The sequence below is a fragment of the Ornithodoros turicata genome, chromosome 1 (assembly GCF_037126465.1).
Source record: "Ornithodoros turicata isolate Travis chromosome 1, ASM3712646v1, whole genome shotgun sequence".
Lineage (NCBI taxonomy): Eukaryota > Metazoa > Arthropoda > Arachnida > Ixodida > Argasidae > Ornithodoros > Ornithodoros turicata.
In genome coordinates, this window is record NC_088201.1 from 230818338 (window position 1) to 230840941 (window position 22604).

The window sequence follows — 22604 nt, forward strand, 5'->3', positions numbered from 1 at the left end:
AATGTAGCAAAGAGTGAAGATACTGAATTATCTCTTTTGCCTTGATGTCATCCGGTTCATCTTTCTTCAATATATTTGGGATGTGATCTTCTCGGTAAGGTACAAGTTCGTATTTCTGCATCGATTATACTCCGATTGCTTTTGCAATCGCTCTTCCACCCAATGAGGAGATGAGACCCAACAAAGGTGGCAATAGAAACTGCAGAAAACCACCCGATTGTTGCAAGACCTTTTTAGCTTTCTTGACCCCCGTTGCGTCTCGTTTTGCCAAAATGCGAATTGATGCTGCGTAAGGTTTTAATTGCTTTCTTACTCTCGGAGTTACTGTGACGTTTCCTTCACAAAGGTTCATACAAATTTCTCTGACCGTATTCAACTGATCCTTTGTAGCATGCTCCAAAAGATAATAACGTTGCTCGGGTGACGTAGTTTCTGCGAGCAAGTGAAGAAAATGAATATTCTTCTTTACACGTTTCATGTTTTATATACTATTTGGCGATGATCGTCGGGAAATATGTTCGTCCACACTCGATAGTGGTCTGAACAATTTGAGACAAGTCAATTACGATGTATGAATACGGTTTCTTACAAGCATCCTTATATATGCTTGTCAATAAGTCGCTTTTGTTCCGTCCAAACAATTGTCGTGAAAGTATTTGTAATTGATCCACAGTTCGAGCAGAACGACATAGAATTAGAGCACTGCTATTGAACTGAATACATCTATACAGAGGATCATTAACAAATAAATATTGAGTAATGAAGATGGCCGAACAGTTGAGATGGTGGCATCCAGCTACATAGAAGTTACAGATTTCTTTTAGCCTTTTCTTGTCAGCCAAGCAATCGTCAAATATGATTAAAGAATTTCTAACATCCTCCAGGTTAGTGGGAATATCTTGACTGAAAGTTACCTCGGGAAAATCGTCAAAAATAGGTTGCTTGTACAAGTATATGTATAGTATACGATCGAAAGGTTTATCGAAGACAGTGGCTCTATGCTTGATCAAACGTGTAACGAGTGTCGTCTTTCCACTTTGACTTTGTCCAGATATAGTCATTGAGACAGGAGTGATAAACCTATAAGGTCTAACCTCAGTCATCTCTTCCAAGTAAATGAAGACTGGTATAAATAGCACATTACATAAGACTTTTACTCTTTTTTTCTTCAAGCATGTATGTTTTTTTATGAAAACGATAAATGGCAAACAACACTTATCCTTTATGCACTCCTTTAGTTTGTCAATGTTGGATATGGGAGCTGAGAAACTCATATCTGTATATCTTGTGCAGCAAGTCAGTGTAGAATTCTCAAGTTCTAGCACTTTCAGTTTGTGCAAACATGCAATATGAGTCTGTGACTGTATCTTTTTTCGGAACAAGTCTGTTCTAGACGGTTTTTTTTCTTACTTTTTCCTGTTCAAACTTGTCTAGACATGTGATGAGCACGTGATTGGTTACGTCAGAGAAGGTAACCAACAAAGTCAAACATGTCTATGCATGCACTGTTCGCAAAGCGCTATATAAGACTGCCCTCCATGACGATTCTTCGCACAGATCCTCACAGGAGGAAGGGTACGTTACACTTTTTTCCTTTCGCTCCGATATGTGGGAAAGTGTGCTTATATTTATTCTTATTTTCAGCTTCACTCTGTGTGTAGAAAAGAATAAGTGAGCCAGAGTGAGAAGTCACCACAAGAGAAAGGTATGACATCTATTTTGGATAAGCTCGATAAACTCAAGAAAGCTGGAGATGGAGATATTCAGAAAATGAGTACCCTACCGAAGAATGAAAAGCTGGAGGTCTTGGATTTGCGAAAGATTGACACGGTGTACGGCGAAGCGGTCTATGTAGAAGTGTTGATGGAGAATGACAAACGTGTAAAGTTCTACCTTCCTAGTCGCTTTAAGCGTTTGACAGAGGATGATCTAGAGGAGATGCGACAACTGCCAAATCTTAAAATTGAGAAAAAGGAGAGATTCAAAGATGGCAAGAGAGTTGCTTCGCCCGACATTCTATTCACTCATGGGAAGAAAAAGTGATGATACATCGACATATCGGCAGCTCCCATCCTGAGACACTTCTCTCCACATCATGGTGACCTGTCACTTATGTCCTCAACACGAACGTCAGTACTATGCATCAATAGAGGGACTCCAAATTCATCTGGCAAACGTTCACGAACTCCAGACACCCTGCATACCATTTTGTGAGACTCTCTGCACACTACGGAACTACACGAAACGCTTCGAGTTGCATCTACATGACAGAGACGAGGCGGGGCATGAAGTGACAACGTTTTTTCATGAGTATGAACACTATCTTGCTAATGTATTGCGACACTTTGGATTCCCACTGCGCTACTTCACATTTCTTAAAGTAGAACTTGGGCGACATACGCCCGATGAGGAGTTACGACTTGAGATTCATTTTGTACCTTCTAAAGTGAGAACTGTTTGGTCAGAGGGAGATGTACTGCCTTCGATTGCACAGACGAGTAGTGAGATAGCACAAACATTAGAAAACTTAGAAATTCAAGGCTCCGGTTTTTTTCTCTTTCGCATTCTTGCTTGTATTCTAAACATTGGACGTTTGGCTCCTCAACTAATTGGATGTTCCCAATTTGAGTTACCGAGTGAATTGAAACGAAAGTATCGTTCCCTGTTGAATGTGGATTACGGACTACATGAAGATGAAGAGAACATGTGTTTTGTCTTCTCCGTGATTGCTGGACTACATCCTGCCTCGCATCACAGGCGGAGGGCATCTTCCTACAGACCATACATAACACAGTATGTATTTCCTGATACATTTCCCGTAGCTTTCCCAAAAGATGTAGAGATATTTGAGAAACGTAATGAAATTAGCATTAATGTGTACGCGTACGAAAAGGAAGAAAACTACATTTACCCCATCAAAGTTGTTGATGAGGAGCGTCAGAAACATGTGGACTTGTTACTAGTTGACTCTCATTTTGTGCTCATCGCAAATTTTAATGGATTGTTTGTTCCACGTGGACAATTTCATTGTAAAAGATGTACAATGGGCTTCTGCTCAGAGGGAAGTCTGAAGTGTCATTTAAGTATGTGTAAGCAACAGAAAGTAGCCAAGACCATTTACCCAAAGAAGGGAGAGACATTAGCATTTGCAGGGGAACATCTCATGTCAGAAGTTCCCTTCTACTGTGTGTATGACTTTGAAAGTGTGCTGTCACCGTGTCTGGATTCAGGAAATGTGTATGAAGATCACATCCCCTCTTCATTTTGTCTGTTAGTGATACGCGCATCCGACTCATATGTCCTCCAAAAGCATCTGTATCGTGGACCTAATTGTGTCACTGTCTTTATGGAGCTACTGCACAGACTCCATGACGACATTTTGGAATGGATACGTACAATTGCCCCTCTAGAAATGACCGCAGAAAACGAGCAGCAGCATGCCACAGCAAGTCACTGCAACGTTTGCCAGGAATCTTTTGCAAAGAAGCAAAAAGTTCGTGACCATGACCATGTAAGTGGAAAATTTCGACAAACTTTGTGTAACACCTGTAACTTGAAACTGAGAGTGCCTCCTAAGATTCCAATCATTGCACACAATGCCAACTATGACTTGAGTTTTCTTTTGTCTCACTTGCATTTGCTTAAGAAAGTAGACATAAAGGTGATTGCCAGTAGCTCCCAAAAATTCAAGGCTATAGACGTTGGCTCTTATCGATTCCTAGATAGTTTAAACTTCTTGAATGCAAGTCTCGAAACATTAGTGAAAAATCTACGTGAGAAAGGTGAAGACAACTTTCGTTGTCTTCGTCAATTTTTTCCAAACGAAGAACACTTTCAACTAGTTGTTCGCAAAGGAGTGTTTTGTTACAATTTTGTCACCACTTTCGAAGCCTACAATGAGCTTTCTCTACCTCCTCGGGATCAATTCTTCAACACTTTGAATGGGACAGAAGTAAGTGAAGAAGATTATTGTCATGCACAGAGGGTCTTTGAAAAATTTCAACTCCGTAATCTGGGAGAGTATTCAGACCTATATTTACTCACAGACGCACTGCTTTTAGCAGACGTGTTTCAGGGCTTTCGTAAGTGGACACTTGACTTTCACAAGATCGAACCTTTTCACTTTGTGTCTCTGCCCGGATTAAGCATGTCTTGCGCTCTAAAAATGAGTAAGGTAGAGCTAGAGTTGATTCACGACCCTGACGCGTACCTGCTGATTGAAAATGGCATACGAGGAGGTATTACACAGTGTTCGCTGAGGAAAGCGACTGCAAATGTACCAGGAACAGAGCAGTTTGACCCCAAAAGCCCAAGTAGCTTGATCCACTACATAGACGTTAATGGGCTTTACGGTTCAGTAATGAGAGAACCACTCCCTTACGGAGGTTTCGAGTGGCTCACAGAGGATGAAATCACGAACTTGGATATAACACACCTCCCAGATGACGCACCTATGGGTTACTTCCTCGAGGTAGATCTAGCATATGACAAAGAAATCCACCAACGGCACAGAGATCTGCCAGTTGCCCCCGAGAAAATGTCAGTTCCCTATGATCTGCTGTCAGAGTATCAAAAGGAATTGATGGAGTTTCACCTTCCTGAGAAAGCTACCGATGCAAAATTACTGTTGACATTATTCGACAAAGAGAGATATTTTCTACACTATCGCAATCTGCAGTTGTATATGCATTTGGGCTTGCGTCTCACCAAAGTTCACAGGGTTCTAAAGTTCAATCAAAAGCCCTTTCTCCGATCCTATGTGGACTTCAATCACGATCTTCGAAAACGAGCTACGAATGCCTTCGAAAGCTCCCAAGCTAAGATTTCAATTAATAGCGTGTACGGACGTTCGTGTATGCAGGTTAGAAAGTTTGTAAACTGTCGTCTCACAGTAACCGACGAACAAGTGCTCAGACTCCTACGCAAACCAAACCTAAAGGAGTTCCGACCGCTGAGCTCTCATGTTATCCTCTTCCAATTCTCTCAATCTGTGCTCCGCATGAGACAGCCACTGTACCTAGGATTCGCGATACTGGAACTGTCCAAGCTGAAGATGTTTGATTTTTACCACAACCACCTTCTTCGTGTAGCTCCAGATACTAGACTGTTGTATATGGACACAGATTCCTTCATCATAAAGTTGAGTGAAGAGAAAGCGCTTCTCGAACTAGCTGACAAGCATCTGGATAACTCTAGCTATGACCCCGATCATCCGCGCGAAAAATAAGATGGTACTGGGAATGTTTAAAAACGAGATGCCTCGTGATCACATTCTCGGTTTCTGTTGTCTAAAACCAAAACTGTACGCTCTCGAACTGAGTAGCAAAAAGCAGTACAACCGTGCGAAAGGTGTGAAACATTCTGAAGCACAGAAGCTTCTTTATTCCCTGTACACCGACGCTCTTGAGTATGGCAGAATACACTCTATTAAACAGAACCTGATCGTGCGCAAAGACAATGTAAACAAAAGTGTCTCAGTGACAAAGATTGCTCTCAACCCTTTGGATACAAAGCGTTACATTTGTGCAGATGGAATTGAAACGTTCCCTTTTGGTTTTCACACCTAATCATATGTATGCATCGGACAAGTGTAAACAAAGATGGAACCAACAGGATGGTAAATGATGGAAAAGCCAATTACCATCAATATAGATGTTACCCTTTTCTTTATTCTTGTGTTTTTTTCTAACAAGTGTTTAACACTAAAGGAGTGTTGATTGTACATATCGTCATTTGACTTATTCAGTGCACCTTTTTTCTAAGTTTTTTATGTGAATGAGAGAGTTGTCACTTCCTTAAATAAAGAAACTTTTTCAAAGTGTTTGCAAAAAAAAAAGTGGAGTATGTACTTTGCAAAACAGCTTGTTTCAGTTCTCTTGTTTTCAAAGTGATGATGAAATTGTGACTGTATAATACTTTTCGCCATTTTTGTGAGCTGTCTGATGTAATGTATCCTACTTTTCTTGCTAAGATGACTAAATAAAGGCTCTTTTCTTTTCAAAAACAAATTTATTCACTTTTAGAGTACACTACAACATGACATGTTATCTGTTTTTCGTGGTATCTGTTTACGCACAAGTATTGCTATCAACCTATCATTGAGTTTAAAGTTGGTGTGTGAGAACCTCCGAGTACACTCTTCAAGTAGAAACCCACAGCAGAGAAGACTACCTACATAGAGACAATAAAGTCCACATGTGGCTGAGCCGTATCCCTGCAGTCGTTTCCTGTTGTAGTGAAATGAAGATGCTGGGTGTATGAATTTGTAGAACTCCTTGTATAGTGGTCGCATTCCGTAGCTATCGAAATAAGAAATGCTCCTATCGTTAGAGATATGGAATAGAGTCCAGTGTTCTCCCGGGGAAGATCTTGGAGCTGTATTCACCACATAAAGACCCGGTCCAGCTTTTTGCAATGCAATTTCATCGCGAGCGAAAGTTCCACGAAAGCATGTCCTTGTGCAATGGTTCCGAGCAAAAGCTGCATAAAATTCCCATTCTTCCATTTTGATTCGTTTATACGAATTTAACGCGTCTGTCTTTGTTTATTTCCAGAACACGAGGTGTCTCGGAAACAAAGAGCACCGTGACAGCTTCTGTAAGGTTAGCAGCAAATGTCAATGTGAGACGAACATTAGCTTGAAGCACTGGACTTAGTGACTGCAGTTCCACATCCGGTGTGAGGTGATAATAAAGCATAAATGTCTCTTTTGCATATGCAGCCGGAGCTAGAGGTATATCCTTGCTCTTAAGTTTGTGAAGCAAATTCATGTATCCCTTTGCATAGATGTCTCGTTGAAAGTCGAAGTCGTCGGTGTAGTGTTGACCGCCAACGTCGAGCACTGCTCTTTTGAGTTTAAAATTTTCAAGCTTAAAAGGGTTCCGTTCTCTATGACCCTGATATGCTTCACTCTTGACCATCAATACGGTCAACTTAGAAGGAACTCGTTCACTATAGAGATCATCAAATATCACCTGAGATTGGTTTGGAGCGATTGTCCTATACTTAATCTCTAAACCTCGAAGAAGGTATGTGGCGGGTGTCGTTTGAAGTCTTCTTTCAATGCCAACGAGTACGCTTGGAGAAACCTGCACACGTCGGAGGTAGAGCACAATTCGAGAAAACTCTATTGTATGCTTTTCAGTCTCGCTGGGACCAGAGAGGAGTCTAAATTCGTCAGTACATTGACGCAACACCACTCGAATATCGGTGTTATTAAGGACAAATTTTTCTTGCTGACAGATGTCGCTAAAGATAGGAGAATAAAGATCACAGAGAGTTGATCCTTTGGTGCGTTTATAGCGTGCGAAAAGTCCTTTTGCTTCGTTGGGGATAGCAAAATTTTCAGATTCTCCCACTGGATCTGGTTCGTAAAGCATTGCGGACAAGGTGTGAGTTTGAGTAACATTGTTTGCATTTGTAACAATGTCCAAGTAAGAACGATAGGCATAATGTTCGAAATTAGATACCAGAGTCGAATTAAGATAAATGTGGACATGATGAAAGAGAGAAGATGCAAATGCTTGTACAGGAATAACGTTGTCATTTGTCACTGTACTGCCAGTTGTAGTCAATGCTGCGTCTCCATTTTTACGCACAACTCTACATTGAATGTGTAAGAAACTCGACTGGAGATCAAAGAAGCCGCCACCGAGACCTGGAACATTATATTCAATCACACCGCTCGAGGTAGGTGCAGAAATGGGGAAAAACTCCACATATTCTGACTTCTCCAGAGAAAAGTTTGTCGGTGGAACAGAAAACAGGTCCAACTGATTCGTTGTGCAGAAGCAAGAATTTTTATGTACTAAGGCGATGGTAGACATCTTTTTTTCCTCAGGTGAAAAAGTCAACCTTTCTTCGTTTCTTCGTTGGTTTTACTGATCGATCAATTCTGTTGCCCTTGCTTTTATTACGTTTCCTACCCTTCCCTCTGAGTCTATGCAGCAACTCGTCACGAGTTGAATGGATGGTGCGACCAACCCCTTTCCTTAGTGCCTCTCCAAACGTTGTTCCCTGTTTCACTTCCTCCGCTATGTGACGTCCTGTGTCAAGAAGTTTCCGACCTACATAGGGCGCTACTTGTTTAGTCAGTATAGGTATAAACCGCTGCACCAACTCAGAAAAAAAGCCAGATCCAACTTGATAAAGAGGAGCTGAGTAATGTGGCAATGGTTGATCTCGTTTACCGCTGCCGAAATGCGATATACAACAGGGTGTCTGAGTTATATGCATTTTCGAAAATGTAATGTTACTCCCACACGACCAGAACCAGCAATGAAGGGAATGAAATCACCTATCTCGTTTGCCAGTTCGATTTGAATGCTAGTCAGCTCCTTGACAGTCACATATTTATAGTAAAGATTTGTGAAAGAGTAGGACATAACCTCATTCCGACTCTGCAGTCTAAATGGGAGAAGTCGAAGAAGGGGTGCGGTTATATCACCTACAGCTTCACTTTCGATGATATCGCTGTAAACGAAAATGTAATTTTGCGCTGGGAAGAGGCAGACATCACGCTGAGCAACTGTGAAACTGGAGAAGGTTGTTCGTTTTCCAAATCCAAGCATCAGAGCTAAATATGGGTGAAATGTAACGTAACCCTCATTGCGACGTTCCAGTTGACAAACTCCATTATAGGGATTGTAAAATATGAGACGAGCATCTTCTGGTAGGTGTAAGTTTGCTCGATATGCGTGATTTATCGCATCGGCGAGGTCCTTCCCTGAGTCATAATACCCTTCTGGAACTTCGTATTTGGTTGTGCGTGAACGATACGTGATTAGGGTGACTTTCTCTTCAGTGTCCACCTGATATTTCAATACTTTTACTGGCTGGCCTTCATCCAATTCCGAAGAACCGATAATCTTTTCAGGAAGGCCAAGCTTAGCAGAGAGAGTTGAACTTAATTCCAGACCAGTATTTAGTGGAAGTTGTATTTCATAATGACCACTGACTCGTATTATTTTGGCTTGGTTTTTGAAGTGTTTCGTTAGAAGTTGACGAAAAAGTACAGTAATGCTTTCTCCCGCAAGAAACTTAACTTGCTCTGTCGTGGTTACGCCACCGAAGAGGCTAGTCTCCGATATACCATTAACGATATCTGTGACATTATTAATTGCAAATGGGATATTCACCTCCGCCAGAGCAACCTCCCACTTTCCATCCAATTGCACTGGCTGAGCTAGTTTAACTCTGAACTTGCTCATTGTGTTACTAGGAAATACATCACTCGAGGCGTTTGACAGTAAGTTGACATAGAACTGGCTCGCCATTGTTTTTCTTTTTCTAAAATGAAAACAACATGATCGTGGGGAGTTCTTTTAAACCAAGAGCGAAGTCAAATGGGCGCGAAATTTAAAATTTGGGGGGCGCAGGTAGCGCCATCTGTTGAACGGCGGTAAATTTGCTGGAAGTGCTGCCATCTGTAGATGAACGAACTCAACTCCCCCCCCCCCATGACGCCACCTGGCGTAAAAGAAATCAAACAACCTCTCCACCTCACACAATTCTATCCTGATTAGCGACGCAAGTAAACATGTAGAGCCCGTGGCCCAGTGGCTTAAGACGCTCGTCTGACAACCTAAAGGACCCAAGTTCGATTCCTAGTGTGTTTCACCATGACGTCATTATTGTTACTTAATCTTATCATTGATATCATATCACTAAGATTAACTATGTGACGTCACTGATTAACTATCTTATCCACTGACCTCACTGATATGAGGGCGGAGCGGCTGCGGCCTGGAGTGACGTCATACGTCCTTGATGACGTCATTTCCTGTTTGACGTCATTTCCTGGCCGTAGGGTTAATCTATTGACTACTATAATAATAGCGCACTATGAATGCGCACTATAAATGAATACTATAATAATAGCCGCAATAATAATGGCGTTCATCGTGCTACAATGCCGCTTTTACGCGGCCGGTCGTCTTGGGCGCCACGTGGAGAGGTGAGGTCAAGTTGCAGGATGCAGGTCGCCTAAGGTCGCCATTTTCCCATGTATTTGTTCCTATCCCGATGCGTGCAATGCCGGAGGCCGCCCCTAGATACCCCATTGTTACCAGACGTTGGCTTGCGTGGATTGTAGCGCGCTAAAGATCCAGTTGAAGCACAATCCAAGCCCGGACAAGTCACCGAAGGAGAAATGGACGACTGCAGCGCCTGCGGCGCCTGGTACGACAGGTACGCTATGTGATGCACGCAGCCGTGCACTAGATCCTTCCGATCGCTCAACACGTTTAAAAACGGGACCAAAAAGTGAAACACGACAGAGAAAGTTGTTATACGCGTTTTATTTGGACATATAAAGACTAGATTCATTCGCAGAAACAACAAAAACATTTTGCCGCTAAACTTAGCGCGCTGAAGTGATCCGGAACGGCAACAGTGGGGTATCTAGTGGCGGCCTTCTTCGTTGCACGCTTTTCCGAGGTGAGTTTGGGGGACCTGGCAGGATGAGGCTCGTATGGCGCCGTATGTGCTCCAATTCAACTATCGCAACGTTGCATTTCTCTGGCGCAACGGGACGGGACTGGGTGGGAAGTTTCTGTGTGATGACTTGCGGGACAATTTCGTGCTGAAGAGGGCTGGTCCAATTAGGCCGCTCGATGAACACATAGAACTATTCCACGATTGGAGCGTTGTTAGGAGCGTATGCACCGCATGACAGTACTCTACACCTGACTATAGTGTCCCGTTGCGATACTGGTTGTTGGCAACGTCCAGGAGGCGGTGCCGAGACATGCGGACGAGGAGACTGTGGTGCTTGAGGAAGTCGGCTAAGGTGATGGTGTCAGGGACATCGCCAAGGTGGAACAACCAGGCAAAATATTGATGCAGACACTAGTCTAGGATGAGAGATGGCTTGTCGTGCAGAGGAATGGCGGTGGCTGCCTTTAAAGAAAAACAACGGTAGCGCTGACAGCAATCGACTAGAGGATCACCGCTGTTCGTCTTGACCTTGTCCAGCTGCCGCCAAAAGTGATTGACCGGCGGATGTTTCCATCGATGAGCTTGACTCAAGGGAGCAATGGGAGTCTTCTCTGAAACGACGGTGGTAACTGCAGGCCCGACGAGACTGCGCGCCGCGGGAGTGCCGAGTGGAGCGCAAGCTGGACTGTAGCCGGGAACAACGTGCGATTTGGGAACGACCTGGATAGTAAGTGTGGCAACAATCACAACGGGATTGTGAATCTTCCTCTATCAGTTGGTGACCCAAATGATTTCGAACCCAGCCATTGAATGGTCCCCGGCACTAAATGCCTTTCGGGATCAGAAAGGCGCTTCCATCTCATGCCGTGGCTGCCGTATGAGTGAAATTCCTCCATTATCGGGTCGGGAACATGCAAGATGGCTTCCTCCCCAATTTAATCTTGCTGCTTTCACTTCACAACTTGCTAAAATCTTGCTGGTTTTACTTGGTAGCAGACAAGATATCTCATCTGCATTACAGACCGTGCTGCAAACGACCCGTACATCATTCGAGCCGATTTCTGACCGGTGGCTTTTTTTCGACAAACTGAAGCAAGTGTCCGTCGCTTGAGTAATTCCTTTCTCCTGAAGAATTCGGTGGCCAACGTCCGTGGCAGCCCTTGCGAATCATGCACCAGTTACTGGGCAACCATTCTACCACGACGCTCGCCTGCGACAACATTTTGTTCAACTCTTGTCGCAGATTGTGTCTTAACGACGGCCGCGCGCATAAATCGTGACGAGCAGGTCACACTCGCCGATGGGGAGGTGTAAGGCGCCACAAGCAACCCCCCCCCCCCCTGAACCCATGGTTACCGCGTCGCAACCTGTCTCCTTTCTGATATCCCAATTGTCCGCAACTCTACAACACCTTTCTGCTCCAATGGATGACCTGTGTCGCCAGTTACCAGTGATGGTTAATAAATTTCTAATGAATTCTATCGGCGTAGGTGAGGTACCGTAGTTGGTGCTGGAAGCCCCGAATAGCTTGAACTTTCACGGGCAAATGGGAGGCGCCTGACGGAGAGATGTGAACACAGAAATAAAAAAAAAATGGTCCCCCAGATAGAGTCATTGCTGATTATGTCATGTTCCACTTTGTTGGAAAGGACGAGTTAAAGCTGTTGCAGATGCTCCTTGAGCGTCGCTCTGACAACGAGGATACCATCCATGTCTGCGCTCCCATAAAACCACTGAAGCAGAGAAGAAAAGCAGCCCTAAAGACTCACAGAAGAGACAAGGGATAGACAGATCTTGGACAGAAGAGAGAAGGTGGGACAAGTGATAGAATACGATCATCTTTGGAGCCTCGCGGGGTCACGTTACCTGGATAGCCCAATGAGGTCAGCAAGTGTTGATGTCACTGGAGCGGGTTCGCTTCTCGGCGGTCTCTTCCTCTTTCTCTTCTCCATACACTGCGTGAACGTTAGAAACTTGGATCCCACTAGCAACGTATATTATTCTTCTACTCTCTTCCCGTGAGACGCAGCCAGTACCCCATTTGGCTGGAAACTGCGCATGCGCAGCTCTTGCGAGCTGCGTTAAACTGAGTCATTTTGACGCAACACCTGCGAGCTGCGTTAGTCATTTTGACGCGCTGACGCACGTGCACAGAACGGATATTGTGTGTGAAATTTCACGCTGAGCGCGATGTGCACCATGTCGGTTACCGTTAAGCCGGAGAGGGGGAAAATACAGGCGTACTACTGCTCGCTTTCAACCGTTTTCAGTGAGTTGCTACCACGAGGCAGCGCGGCGTTCATAATATGCGACTTAGCAACAAATATAGCCTGTGTAACATAAGCATATACAGGGTATCCACGCTAAGTGTGAACAGATTTTTTAAAAATATATCAATCACTTTTTCCGAGATGAAATCAATTGCAATATAGCATATGCTGAAGGGAATTCCCTAGGGGAGCATTAACAGACTTCTAAGGCAATGTCTTAATTAACTTTCAATAATTAACTTTTTAATTATAAAAGCTACGAAGTTGCTCCAATGAAAACATCTGATCTCTTCGGTCACGAGATACCAAAACCGTTTTCAGAACAAAACTCCGTTCGGTAGATCGTCCGCAAAAAAACCGTGAAGGAACGCCATTTTTTTCTTTATTTGGTTTAATGCGCATCTTCAAAGAAGCGGCTTTCCTTTACCCCCAGTGTGAGAGAGTGAAAGAGCACAGTGCCGCCTCATGCGTCGAAGATTAGCTTTAACTTGCGGAAACAAAACGAAAACACAAATATATCGGATGACTCTATCGCGACTGCCCTTATTTTGGGCTGCATTTTCTGTTTTCTTTTAATCTTTTTCCGGGACGCAAGAGGCGATAGTGTGCTCGTTCATCCTCTCGTATTGGGGGCGAAGGAAAGACGCGTCTCTAGAGATGCGCAATGAATAAAATAAAGAAAAAAATGTCATTCCTTCACGAATTTTTTGCGGACGATCTATCGAACGGATTTTTGTTCTGAAAACGGCTTTGGTATCTGGTGACCGAAGAGATCAGATGTTCTCATTGGAGCAACTTCGTAACTTTTATAATTAAAAAGTTAATTATTGAAAGTTAATTAAGACATTGCCTTAGGAGTCTGTTAATGCCCCCGTAGGGAGTGCCCTTCAGCATATGCTATATTGCAATTGATTTCATCTCGGAAAAAGAGATTGATATATTTTAAAAAAATCTGTTCACACTTAGCGTGGACACCCTGTATGTTACGAATTGCCGTTGCATCATGTCAAAGTAGCAGTCCACTGCGTTGAGTGCGAGACCCCATAATGCAATGGGGAATGCATCGTGTATATTTACCTGGCACGGATTAATGTAAAGTATGTTGTGAGCCACATTGTGAATGCACGTATTTTAAAAGGGGGGGGATATCGCTATCGAGCAACTTGATTCGGTTCGTGACGTCACGCGGTGGCATGAAAGCCGAGGCGTATGACGCTTCCCCCGTCGTCTTACAGGAAAAAAAAGAGGACGGTGACTTAGCAGGCAATGGTGAACCCACGTGTGCTCCCTGCCCTAAGGCTCCCAAGCTGCACGCCAATATTGGTCCCATACGGGGGTTGCCAAGATAGGTTCAATACGGGCTGCCCATATTGGCAAGCCCACTTTGCGCCAATATTGCCAATATTTCTGTGATAACACCAACGGGGAGTCCGTGGAATAATAAAGCATTATCCTGTATAATATTCACCACTGATAACACTTTTATCTCATTTTTGCTTTGTTATTTCTGCGGACCTAATTGATCAACGTTGCACATTATTGCAAAAAAAGAAAAACACGGCATTTTCGTGGAAAGTAAAGAAGCTAGCAAGAGTCAGCGATTCGAGAGGTAGAAGGAAACGAAACCACAAGGCCATAGCCATCTGTTTTTTCCGGTCAGAGTCAATGGCTGTGCGTGTCTTCCGAACAAGGCCCTGGCGAGTGGGTATGTTGGCTATGTCAGCATGGTGTAATTGGTTGTACCAGAGAGGTATGGGTTCGAGTCTCCTTACCGACACTTGGCTGACTCCTTACCGATTGCCTTACTTTCTATCTTGAGCTACTTGCGTGTTAACGAGGGCTGTGTTTGTGTAGTCTTAATTCTTCTCTAGCCTCGTCCATGTGCGTAACTATTATGTAATTTGTGGTTTGCCCTTGATTTGATGAAGGTATTTCACAGTTCATTTTCTCCACTAGACAGGCAGGACTTCTCTTGGCCTCACTATAATAACTTCACCTTGGTCGATTTGTTTGTCGACACTTTTATATTTTGTATTGTGCGGTGACTATGCAATTCTTATTTCAGCGCGTGCAGTGCATTCTAGGCAATGCAAATAAATAATATGCTTGTTGTTTTGCCTCTTGTGTTTCTGTTGTCCTCGGCATAACACCCTTACTGAAGGGTGTTGCCTTGCCTGGGGGTGTAGACATACCCCAAAAAGGGAGTCAGCTAGGGTACCGCTGGATTACACCAAAAGAGGTGTTCAGAGGACTCCCTTTCTAAGGGGTGTAGTTTCGCCAGAGGGTGTGCATACACAGCGAAATGGAAGTCGCTTAAGGTATCGTCAAATTGCACCCAAAAAGGAGTTGTATATTTAGAGTGTAGCTCAAACTTGGTAAGTTTGAAGCAGTATGGGGAAATCCTGACAATATGGGCCGTATATTGCCGAGCTTGAACAAAGGTATGCCAAATGTCGGCGGTCACGTATTGACAGTGTACACCCCATATTGACTGAAAATGCAGATAATGGGACGTGTTGTACGAAACAACATGGTAGGATTGGACGTTGAAGCGTGGGAAATGCCCAATTCACTACGGCCTTACATCCAACAACTTCCCGCACATTGTTCGAAACATACCTGACAATCCAACTATAACGTGGACCGCAAATGAACAATTCAACCTGCTGGTTGACAAGTAGTGGCATCGCGAGGCCACTAGGTCGAACAGACTGAGAGCGTGATCGTTTGAGCGAAATCAACTAATGTGCGCCACACTCGGATTGGATAGTTCATTCGGTCTCAAATGCCGGGTTGGAAATTTTCGTCTCATACCCTATTGCCATGCCAACGAAGGCTTCCTACGGGTGTTTCACATTGGCAGTTTTCTGGGACTACCGGCACTTAGTTGATCCTGCTCTTCGTTTATAGGTCGAGGGTTGTATTATTTTTGAAATATGATGTGGGCAAGTTTTCGCCTGTTCCAAGGTACAGTCGGCAATTCGACTGGCTGGGCCCTTCAGCAAGACGGCATAGCACCTATTCGTCGTTTTGAGGGCGACGCAGCGTCAAGATATACAGAAATAAGGAAAGAGAAAAGTAAAAATAAGATATTATGCCGGGTATACGTATTATTATGGCGGAGACTCGGAAATATTGGCGGAATATTGGCCAAATGGCCTCGCCCATATTGGTTCAGTATTGAGTAAAACCCGTTACACTACCCATATTGGTGTAATATTGGTAATCTTGCCAGCCCACATGTGTTCAGTATTGGACGAATACTAGCACGCTGCCTGGGAAGTTGACGGTGCTCAATAATGCGAAAAATGACGCTCAGCTATACAATGCTGTCGTGCCGATACTCTGGCTTACCAAGTACTATTTCAAGTGGCCAAGCCTGTTAACGGAACGTTACCCTCCTACAAACTTGTCTCTGTATTTCCGTCTGTAACCATGTCAGTAACCATGGTTACTATTGACGGCACTTACGACTTACGATCTTTCGCAGGTGCTGTCCCCGAGCCGACCAATGCAGGCGAGTATATTTTCAGAGGCTTTCTTTCTGTGGCTTTCGCTTAAACTATGACAATGCTAAGGTCTTCACACTTAGGTGCTCCGCTCCTAGCAGAAGAGGACGTGGAACAAGAAAGTACGTACCTCTAATGTAGAATGCATGGCATCGACACATCGACAACGGCATCGACATCGACATCGGCATCGACACAGGCGGCAACTGTTGAACATGAAAGAACTGATGTTCTGAGGCTGGAACCGTTAATTTCGTAGGCAAATTAAGGCTTTGTATGGATTTCTACCTTCTATGTTGTTCCAGTCTCAGAACATCAGTTCTTTCATGTTCAACAGTTGCCGCCTGCGTCGATCCCGTCGTATGAATGCGTGTATGAGTGAGCAAAAATGTAAGAGTGAAAGGAGGATGAGTGAGAGAGAGTGGCTGGTTTGTCCCTTCCGATGACGTACCCTGGAAGTCGCTGAGAAGCCGTGTTAGCTTAGCGGAATTGGTAGAGCCCTGGACCAGCAATCCAGAAGATGCCTACAGCTAGCTAGCCTTTTCAGTGACTTTCCTCTTTGATCGTTAATTTCTTAGGCAAATTAAAGCTTTGTGTGTATCTGTCCCTTCTATGTTGTTCCAGCCTCGGAACATCAGTTCTTCCATATTCTTCGCGTTCTGACGCATGACAGAATTCCTATTCCGCACGTGCTGCACTCTTGCTAGGACATTAGTTTTGTGGAGAAAGAGCACTTACTTGCAGAGCGACTCTAATGAACTCGCGAAACTATTTCTACAATCAGTCTGTCAACTGTGAAGCAACCAGAAGGGTGGAACTCGACCGAACGCCCCGCCATTTTGGAAACTAAGCCCAAAGTGGCGACACCGAGATGCGCGCGTACAAAATTTGATTTCAAAACATAGTCGATCAATAGGGGCGCGCATATGCTCTTGGCCAGTAGGCTCGCGACGTATGTCGCGAGCCTACTGGCCAATCGGAGCCTACTGCAATCGGAGCCTACCGGCAATCCATCCACCATATGGTGGATGGATGCAGCGGTACATACTCGACTACCGCGACAACGGGTACCTGAGGAGGACTGGTCCGGACAAGCTACAAGAGCGGTGACCTTGTTCTGTTAGATCACATTGGCAAATTCCGAGTCTTCCTTTCCTAAGTACTTTATTTTATATATCACCAGCTACAACCTTTACTAAAGCCGCACCAATGGGGATGTAAAAGCAAGAGGGCGTAGACACAAAGGTTCCGACCCTGCCTGAAAGTACTTTGGTGACACTTGATGCATGTTCCACAGTTGAAGAAGGCCTCATCTTAGGCACTAGCGTACCTCACTCTTCGTCTAGCATTTCATCTTCATAGTACCAGCACGCCTGCTCTTATGCTATGTTATCATGTATGCCCATCCTATTCTGAGTTTCGTTTCCGATTCGGAGCTTTTTTCGCTATTTCAGGGGAAAAGTAAGTTCCGTCAGCTGCTGAAATGATGTTTACTGCTGACTTACATTCATCGTCGTATGTGAAGCCCACAAAAACCAGTGGGTGCTCATGTAAACTCATTAACTAAGTTTCATTTTTTACTTTGACGTCCATATATTATATGATATATATTGAACGGTCTGAGATACGAATGAAATGTCCTCTTACATTCGTCTCTGTCTGCGACCCAGCTCAGTGTTATTCACTGTTGCGGCGGCTGCGTTATGCATCCTAGTGATGTCTGCTATCGTCGGGTTAGGTAAGAAAAACAACTTGATCACTTCTATTACTAAGTGTTAATCATGTTTGATCTGAATTCCATTTGCTCAACGATCTCAATAATCGGCTCATCTGCTGTCTGATCCGAGATTCCAGTGCGATAAATAAAAACAAAAAAAAGGGCAAAGGCGCTAGTATGTTCTTTTAAACAAAAACGAAGTCCAGGTCTGCGTAGGTCTCAAGTTCTCCCAAATAAAGGCGAGAGACATTTGATGGCTCAGGCGGGACTAATGTCTTGTACACTCTAAAAAATGAATTATTTTGCTCCTCTTGTTTGGCGTAAACACCGGACCGACAAACCGGAGTAAATGGGCGGGAGTAAATCAGTGTCATAGAATGGAGACTGCTCGCTCTGTTCCGTGAGTTTCATGTATACATAATTCGGGAACACGCGTGAAAATACTTTGAATCAAACCGTCAACCGTGATATGTGTAGTGATGAGATCTTGTGACATACACACGGAAGGACTTGCAAAGACAGAAGGGCAAACTGTGAGTAGAAGTTTGCCAAGTTGGCTGAGCGCATTATGCTATCAAATTGACCAAGAGTGCACACTTACACGTCGAGTGTTCTATTCGGAAGAGCATTTGCCAAGTTCCGTGACAATTTCCAGTCCTTTCGAATAAATGTCGGGGCTAAGACATTAACGCGGGAAAACCGAGTTGAGCAGAAGCTCCAATTACTCTTTATTTTACTCTTTTTTTTTCCTTTAGCGTGTATGGGCCCACGTCGGTGTGTGAAACGCTTCTTTTATTTTTGCCTTGTTAGTGTATACGCCGTGTGTTTTTTCTCCAGTCAGACTCTCTTGCGCAGACACCAACTGTTTGAGTGAATTCCATCATATATTAGACGAGAGAATTCCAGAAATCAATTCATTCTGAGTGGAGGCGTTATGCTGCTGAATTGTATTCTTTTAACTTCACAAGGGACGTGTAATATGTAGACCTTTTTTTATAAAAATATTACCAGTGCTGTGGAGATTGTCCGAGAACAAAGGCAGCACAGATGAACTGCCCGAAAAAAAGGGACCCAGCGCCACCATCCCTGGGCACCCAGCGGCCAGTACGAGCCCAGTTGTACCCGAGGATGACGATACAGCGGATGACTCGGCGACTGACAAAAGTAACTGAATTTACATCAATGGTGTGCCAATATCACCGGAATATGCCGCGCTCTGTGCTCATTTCAGAGCTGACTTACATGAAAGTTCTTTCTGCAGGGACCCCGACCAAGATACCAAGTATTGCGCCAGGACCACGTAAGGATATCGTCATTCACTCTCAGTTTGTTTTCGTTGTTTTGCGGGGAAGTTCACCTCTACGCCTCAATGCTCCACAGAATGATACCCCAATCGCCATCGATTTCAGGAGAGAGCAGAACGCACCATCAATATGCGAGAACACACGCTAGCCTCCATTAGCCGTTTCAATCAGCCAAGTTTCTTAAAATGATCCGCGCAAGAATGGAACAGTGAAGTCGTCGATATAGGACACCTGGGATATACCCTCGCAGCAGATAGGTATAAAAAAAAAAGAAAACGATGAAGCGTTCGAAGATATGAAAGACGAATGAAAAGTTGTGCTCCGATATTTTATCACGAATTTGATAACATTTGACGCGAAGGAAGAAAGGCTAAACACCGTTTCTATATAATGACTATACTATATACTATATATATGACTATATATATTATACTATATACTATTATATATATACTATATATATGATAACTATACCATCGCTCCCAGTCGCCACGTTGCCAAGTGAGGTGCATATATATAGGCTTCTTAGTTGTCTTTGCTTGTGGCACTTAGCCAATTAGATGTCTTTGAAAAGGCAACGATTCTGTCAAATAATCGAATGTTTCGCTAGTTTCGAGCAAGATAAGTAAACATATAACTAATGTACCTGTATAATGCTTCATATGTTCGGCCCTGGTGTCTTAGTATTCGACAGTGACGTCATTTACGAATGACATTCTGTTTCTTCGTGTAGCTCGATGTAAGACAAACTAATGACATTCGGCACGATTATCATTCGCTGGGAATGTCATTCGGTTTGCCCTGTGACAGCGGTGTGGATGGAAGAGAAACTTTCATTTCTGCCTCGCACGAACAACAAAATATCACTCTGGCTGGTCCCACAAGGACCATGATATTCTACACCTGCGTGATTGCGTTCATGATGGCGACGATGAGCTATGCTTGAGCTATGAACATGTTTTCAGTGTACTTATACGGAACATTTTATGGGTTCTTCCCTCCGTTGAGAAGTGCCACTACACTGCCGCAAGGAAATATGACTGGCATTGATATTATGGGCGGCGTGCACACAGCTTTGTATTGTGGATACAGGGTCAGCTCTCGTGGTTAGACGTCCAATAACCGAGCATAGGAAAAAAAAAGTAGCTTGGATATTTCCATTGGAGTTCCTGCTGTGAAAGTCAGCGAAAAGCAGATGTATTTTTCGGTCCCAAAGTCATTTTTTTCTTTTCTGTACTCGTTTAGCCTCGATCATTGGCCATAATCAACACTGATTGAGTGCACAAAATTACTACATCCCACAACGTTATGCGGCTGGGATCATTTCGGATGAGACTTCGGGGTACGACTTTATGATACAAATTTACCGGGAGTTATTGACGCCGAATGTGCGGTGGTACGACTGAAAGGAAAGAACTGCGTGGTGAAGGGTTCTTCCACTCAGAGAACTCTCTAAAAAAAGCCATATCTGCTCCACGCAGAGATACCGTCGTCATCTACAACACCTGACCACACACTAGAAACTAGAGACGCACTTCAGACTCCCGTCTGGAGAGCTGCAGTTACTGTGGATAAATGGAAGAGATGATGTGCACTGCGCGCTATTGCACGTATTCCATCGCCAACGTTTCCCAGAATGTTCCTGCGGAGGATCCGTCAAGCGTCATTGCCAGTAGCAGCCGTGTTACTCCAAATCTAACGCCTTCTCGTGCACTTCAAACCCAGAGAAATGCCTCTTTCAAAGAAATTACTTTTTTCAAAGATATTCACCGCAGTGGGGGATAGACGCCGAAATGGGCCAGTAAAATCACGAGAGCTATAGACAGCCGCGGAAAAATGTCATCCTCGCGATTGTGGGGGGCACACCGGCTTCCACTCGTGTTCGGTGAGTGGCGCCACCACGTGTCGTGTTCCACAGTACCTAGTGTTACGAGGCGTGCACAGAGACCTTGGGCGGTGGCGATCAGCCCAAGTATAGTCAGGCTCCGGCTGGCGATATACCTTCGGTTATCTACGAGTATGATGTGTGCAGGGTGTCGAACCGAAACGTTTTTCGTTCCGGTTTTATCATAAACGGTCCGGTACCGGTTCTGCTCCGGAGCAAAAAAATAACGGTTCATACCGGTTTTAACCGGTTCCGCTTCTGGTGGGCATATTCATTCCCAGAAAAAAAATGTTGCTAAATGTAAACCCGTCTATTCCGCATACATGGTATTTAATATTAATAGGCAGCTGTGAAATTGGTAGGTCCTGGTTCCTGAAGATGACTGTCTGTTCAAATTGGCTTTCTTCTTTCTTGCAGCGCATAATACAGACGGACTTCTTTGTCGTGGTGTCATATACGTAAAGTGCTTTCTTCGCGTCCCATCCATCCGAGTGTATGTTGCTGCTGCCTAGCTAGCAAGCACCACCACACGAGTACGACGCAAATCGAGGAACACCTTCACAAACGCGCTCGACGGCTCCGTTTTCTTTCCTTCGTGTCCGGTCCACAAAAGAGGCGCCACTTCGCATGCACTTGCCCTCGCGGATACCTAAATGTATTCAAATTCGCTGCTCTCAGACAAGGGACGCGATGTTACCGATAGAGAAGCCGTTATGCAGCCCCCTTGGGTCGTTGGTTAGTTGAGGAGAGTTTGGGCGGATGAAATTAAAACGAACATTGCGGCACATTGGTAGAGAGTCACAACCGGTCACATGTACCTCTAAGCCTATGTGCGCGAACGATAAAACGTTACAAAGGGAGCCTAAGGGCCATAGTATAGCGACATACATTCCACCGTAACCGTAACCCTAGTAAAGTATCAATGACATGACTTCAGAACACACGACGTCAACGAGAAATTAACCAAGAAGGATGAATCGTCGAAAGGATGGTATGGAAAGGAAGGTTGAAAGGATGATATCCTTAATTTCTTACCCAGTTTGAGGCTTTGTATGTATTTGTCCTTTCTACGTTGTTCCAGCCTTAGAACATCAGTTCTCTCATCTTTCATACACGACGTCAGTTTCATAAGCCTATTCGTAGTCCAAACCGGCGAAGTTTTTTCTTGGACTGAAAACCGTTAAATAAATTTTTCGGCTTTGCTCCTGAGCGAAAAAAAAAAAAAGTATACGGTTACCATTCCGTTCCGGTTCGCACCAAAATAGCGTGTTTTTTTTTTCGGTTTTCGGTTTGCTCGGACACCCTGGATGTGTGTGCCGCGTATGAAACTTGCATGGGTATATCTTGTTTTTGTTTTCCCTGAGATGGAGGCCTCGCAATGGCCACGGACGAACTCTATCAAGACACTTCAAAAGAGTAACTGCAATCAAAGGGTGCGTTTTTTTATTGTACCTGGGTAACTCGTGGGTAACCCATACTGGG

The 22604-nt window shown here is 44.1% G+C and overlaps 2 long non-coding RNA genes across 2 annotated transcripts; both read left to right on the forward strand.

Annotated features, from left to right (window-relative positions):
• The first annotated feature begins 11089 nt into the window (after window positions 1–11089).
• LOC135377146 (uncharacterized) lies at window positions 11090–17662 on the forward strand. The gene is made up of 3 exons (XR_010418063.1): window positions 11090–11164; window positions 16198–16224; window positions 16300–17662. It is a non-coding gene; the product is annotated as an uncharacterized LOC135377146 (long non-coding RNA).
• A 47-nt stretch (window positions 17663–17709) lies between these two features.
• On the forward strand, window positions 17710–19235 carry LOC135377147 (uncharacterized). The gene is made up of 3 exons (XR_010418064.1): window positions 17710–17954; window positions 18945–19097; window positions 19195–19235. It is a non-coding gene; the product is annotated as an uncharacterized LOC135377147 (long non-coding RNA).
• The last annotated feature ends 3369 nt before the right edge of the window (window positions 19236–22604 follow it).